The 5,513-nt window shown below is 46.1% G+C and overlaps 1 long non-coding RNA gene across 1 annotated transcript in view; it reads right to left on the bottom strand.

Annotated features, from left to right (window-relative positions):
* Positions 1-268: 268 nt before the first annotated feature.
* Positions 269-5,513, bottom strand: part of LOC121110371 — a 27,933-nt gene continuing 22,688 nt past the window's right edge. The window contains exon 2 of the long non-coding RNA XR_005858210.2: positions 269-3,215. This is a non-coding gene — a long non-coding RNA (uncharacterized LOC121110371). The remainder of the gene's footprint in view (positions 3,216-5,513) is intronic.

Here is a 5,513-nt window from a genome sequence, read left to right as displayed (position 1 = left end):
CTGTGTGGCTGTGGGGCATGTAATAAACTATTGCATAAAATTCCCAATTACACTTCACATTTTAGGAAGGCAAGAACAGCTGGACCAGGCATGATCAAAGGGCCACTGAGCCAGCCTCCAGCAGCGGACGGCTTGCCTGGGGTGTGTACAACGGAGCAGCACAGGCACTATGAGAGTCTCCTCATCCTCATTTGCAGTCATTTCCATTCACTTTTTCTGCATCATTTTTAGTTATATTCCGTAATGTTTCCTCCTCAATCAACTGCTTTCCAAGCTGACAAAATTTGGCCTATTTAATTGCTCACTGAACTAAATTATTTTGGCCGTTTTTGTGCTCACTCTTCTCATCCTTTGCTGAACCTCTCTTCTTCTCTTATTCACTTTTAAAGATGTAAGGAAACAAAACTGCTTGTACCATTATGATATCTTGCATGTTAAATTCTTTCTCCAAGATAATTTGGCATTCTTCTGCAGCCTCATGAAACTGGGTTTCTAAGCTGTAAAATATTTACGTGTTGCTGCCTTTGAATATAGCAGACTCTCAATTCACCATCACCTGAGTTTCAGCAACCAGCAGTTTTCAACTGTGTACCCGAAGAGTCCTTCTTGTCAAGTTAAAGTGTAGTTCAGAGCTCTGCAAGGCTGGATGCCATCCCCACAGAGGGAACTGCCAGCTATGGTTTTTGGCAGTTCTAAGGAAATTTTGTGCTTGCCTCGTAAAAGCAAAGGCCAGTAAACATTCAGATGGAAGCTGCAAGAATAATCTGAGATTAGACAACTGTTTGTATAGTAAAAGTATAGTTTTATACTGTCTGTATAGTAAGTGTCTGTATAGTAAAAGGCCAACAAAGTCTTTGTTGCTAGCTTATTCAAGAGCAGATAAAAGGTGACTCACAAACACCATTATGAAAGGGGTATCTGATGGCAAACAGGTCTCTAATCTAGTGATGTAAAGATCTAATAAGATCCTGTGGCTGAAAGCTGAAGCAGGACAAATTCAGAGTAGAACCAAGATAAAAAATGTTGGCAACAAGGCTAATTATACAAACAGCTCAAAGGGATGTACCAGATTCCGTAGCACATGATGCTTTCAAATCATAATTAGCTGTCTTCTTAAAGGATGTGCTGTTGCTCAAGCAGAAAGGATGGTCTCCATGCAGAAATAATCAGAAGAGAGTTTTTAGCCTGTATTAAGCTAGAGGTCAACCTGGATGATCTTAATTACCCCCTTGGCCTTACGATCCATGAATCTAGAAAAGCGAGGATAATGGCATGTATTTAACTACCCTGTGTTTTGAATGAGAAAAATTGGGAGAATTGTTCATAGCGAATAATTGATTCCATAAATGTAGGACATTTTTCTGTTCATAAAATATCTTGGAACAGACCATTAACTCCTCCAATCTATTATTCACATTTGATGGACAGCCGTCTTGCCCAATAGTGAACTCAAAATGTGTGAGTGATGCTTCCTAGCTGGCTAGAGGACAGATGATGTATCAGCTCCCCTCGGTGACTGATTAGCATGAAGGCAATCCAGACAGGCATACTTAAATGTTTCACATTCAGTTTCAGTGAACATGTGTGAGAACATGATTTTGAAATCCACATTCCTTTAATCAAGCTCCACCATGTAATGGCTACCGAGGAGTTGGCAGAAAAACTATGCAAGCCTCACTAAAGCAGATGCATTTATTTTAAATGGTAAAGTCAAGTAAAGCCAGATAGACAGCATTATTTTGCTCATCAGTTATGCTGGTCTAGGTCTAAGGATGTATTTTGTTTTGAAGATGAGCAAATTCAAAGTATCACCACAGTATCATTTGAGTTGGAAGGGACCTTTAAAGGTCACCTAATCCAACTGCCCTGCAATGAACAGGGACACCTACATCTAGGTTAGGTTGCTCAGAGACCCCTCCAGCCTGACCTTGAGTGTCTCCAACGATGGGGCATCCACCTTCTCTCTGGGTAACCTATTCTACAGTCTCACCACCCTTATTATAAAAAACTTCATTCTTGTATCCAATTTAAGTATCCTCTCTTTTAATTTGAAACCATTTCCACCATTTCCTATCAAAACAGACCCTTGATAAAAGATCTGTCTTTCTTATTTTTCTTTGCACCTCTTGCCAAATCCCATTTCAGTTGAGCCTTGGTCTTCTTGACACCATCTCCACACAGACAAGCAACATTGCTGTATTCCTCCCAGAGTACCTGTCCCTGCTTCCACTGCTATTTACTTACACAGCTGCTAAAATAGCAGGGTCCTTCTAGGGGCTAATGCAATCAAAACAGCGAATACTCAAGATATTAAAAAAACACTGCTCTCGCTGTGAGTCATGTGAGGAAGTGTGGCATACCAGGAGACAAAATAAGAGGCAACAGGCAACTCACACAGGCTGTAGTTAAATATTACAAAAACAGGCTGCAGTTCCAAGATAGGACAACTACAAAGAGCAACATGTGTTAAATAAAATAACCTCATTCAAAGCAGATACTCTTTTGATAATGAAACTCATTTAAATGATTTTAGGATCAAGGGAACACATCCCTGATGGCGACGAGACATATCTGAAAGTAGTCCACTGTGGAAAGACAATGATTCCTCCAGGCTTGCACTGACGGTTGGTTGAGGGAAGGGATTGTCCTCCTCTGCGCTGTGCTGGTGCAGCCTCATCTGAAGGACTGTGTGCAGCATTGGGTACCATAATACAAGAAGGACACAAAGCTATTAGAGGGTGTCCAAATGAGAGCTACAGAGATAGTGAAGGCTATGGAGGTCAAGATGTATGAGGAGCTGCTGTGGTCCCCAGGTCTGTTCGGCCCAGAACGACCAGGAGGAGCTGAGGGGAGGCCTAATGGCGGCTGCAGCTCCTCACAGGGAGCGGAGGGGCAGCGCTGAGCTCTGCTCTGTGTGACAGCGACAGGGCCCGAGGGAACGGCATGGAGCTGTGTCAGGGGAGGGGCAGTGGGGGTTGGGGACAGGGTCTGCACCACAGGGCAGTGTGCACGGAACGGGCTGCCCAAGGACGTGGCCCTGAGCACTGGAATTCATCTGGACAACACACTCAGACGTAGGATTTGAATGTTGGGTGGTGCTGTGTGAAGCCAGGATCTGGGCTCAATGACCCTGGTGGGACCCTTCCAGTTTGGGATTTCTATGTTTCTAATCATTCTATGACTCCGGCACCAGCAAGGCGTGTTAGGACGCTGATCTGCAAAGGAAAAACATAGCAAAGTGGGAAGATGGACGTTCCTTAGAAATATGTACGACACAATGCTCTTCTTTAACAAGGCTTTAACTACCAGACATTGACAGGACATGCTTCTTGCTTATTGCCCATGAGCCTTCCCATCAAGCATACACAGCTGCAAACACCTCCATCTGTGGGGCTCAAACTGCAGCCAGAACCCACTGAATCACACCCCAGGATGCGGGAGCCTGGGTTTCATTTGACCAGGAAGTACCCAGAGCCCCATCATGCTCTGACAGTCCCCAGTGAAGCCTGTGCTTCTGCAGCACCTGCAGTCCGCACTGGTTTGCAAGCAGCCTGGATATTGCAGCATGTAGGGAAACGCTGCCCCACATAGGAGATGAAGGACTGCAGGTGTTTGCAGTACAGGCTGGGCCAATAAACAGCCATTCAACCTGCAGCGAGCCTGCAAAATGAGAACAGTTTATATTACAGAGATGCCAGGGAGCAGAGGAAGGATGAGGTAGGTGGGAGGGAGTATCTGCATGTGTCAGGGGCCACTTCATTTTTCACCTTTGGATGGCTTTCCCATTACACCTCCAGCCTGGCATGGAAATGATGCTTGTTCTCTGCCTGTAGTTGAATGCCAAATTGGAGGAAATATATGGCTGCCCTACTTCTGTGCGCTTTCTGCTGGGAGATACACACATTGCTTACAAAACTTCTTGGCACTGCTGCCACCTGGAAGAAGCAGTATCTCCCAGTGCTCAACATAAAGCTGAAGTTTGAGGTCAGACTAATCTCTGCACCACCATCAAGAGCTGCAAGAGCACCTGTGCTCCCAGAGTCTTCCTGTGGCACAGAAACAAGAAATAATGCCATGACTGCCCTCTCCTCCCTGAACTTCTTAGTCATCAGAGCTTTGAGACGACTGAGAAACCTGCAGTGAGGGCAGCACCTAGCCCAGAAATGCATCTGCTGTCCTGCCTGGTGCACAGGCAGGCTGACCTTCTGCCAACCCAGAGATCGTGAGTTGGTCATGCATCATTGATGCTCTGTGGTGCCTGGGAGGTGCAGATTTCAGGTGCCTGATCCATCGCTGAAGGAGTTATTTCTGCCTTTGTACAAGGAGGCTGCTTTTGCACCTGCAGACAGCCACTGATGCCAGCAAAGTACCTCCTGTCACCTCCCATGACAGCATGACCCTAGAGAAAGGTTTGGTCTGTGATTCTTCCCCACCAAGGAGAGTACATGCTGGCATGTGGGCAGCCTGCCTACAGCTGTGAATGCATGCACTGCTGGGTAGTAAAGCCTGTGCTGTCAGGCCATATGCTGCTTTATTGCAATATGACCAGCCAGCAAAAAAATAACAAAAACAATGTTTTCAGCCAGAAAAGCTACTGTTCATTTCCCTTTTGGGCTTGCTGTTTGAGTTAGATGGAAGCAGAGTTAACTCCAGATCTGGATGCTCAGCTACTTAATACTGTTTCCCTGCCAGGAATAACAGTCTTGGTTCAAAGCGCTCATTAAAGTCGCCCGTTCTGCCCTTGCTGGTGGAGGAGCAGGGCTGGATGCCTCCATCAGGGCTCAGTCCCATCATGACCAGTGCTGATGTGTAATCAGAGCCCTGAGGAAACAGACCCACTCATCCCCAGATGTGATCTAATCTCCCTCAAGTGCAGACATGGGGGAGTTCATCTGATGGAGAGGGAGGACTGGGTGTCTTCAGCCTAAGAATTAGACAAAAGTGCTTATAGCAAATGGGGATTTAGGGTCTTTACTAGCTTAGGTTTATCACAGCAACTCCTACCTATTCTCCCTTCGCATTCATCAGATTAATGCAGGCTATCTAGTAGGCCGGTGCTTTGCAAATCACAGCTTTATCGCCCAATTCCTGTCTCTCCAGCACTGATGTGACTCTGTTGGCTTGTATTCTTCATTTAGAGCGCTGCAGGGCCAGGTCTGCCATTCTGGAGGCCAGGGAGGTGGCACTTGTGGAGCACAGCAGTGGGAGTGCTTTGACATCATTTGTAATACATTTTTCACAAAAATCTTCCTTTATTACTCACTGTGTGGTTTGAGTTGGCTTTGGGGAGGAGTCATAGAAAACGTGGGCAAAAGAGTCCCACGTCTGCTTCCATTTTGTCCAGGGCATATTGGGCATAAGTCCCCATCAGTAGCTCCACACTCTATCTCCATGACCAGGGCTGGATCCAGACTCACTCTCCTCCCCTGCTCTGTGGGGCAGAGCGCAATGCTGTTTGTTTGCCCTTTGCAGAAGGCGTGCTCCTGAAAAAGGCAGCCTCTCCCTTCCCCCGT

This window comes from Gallus gallus, chromosome 3, assembly GCF_016699485.2.
Source record: "Gallus gallus isolate bGalGal1 chromosome 3, bGalGal1.mat.broiler.GRCg7b, whole genome shotgun sequence".
Taxonomy (NCBI): domain Eukaryota; kingdom Metazoa; phylum Chordata; class Aves; order Galliformes; family Phasianidae; genus Gallus; species Gallus gallus.
Note: the sequence above shows the minus strand (reverse complement) of the source record. Positions and strands in the feature narration are given on the sequence as shown.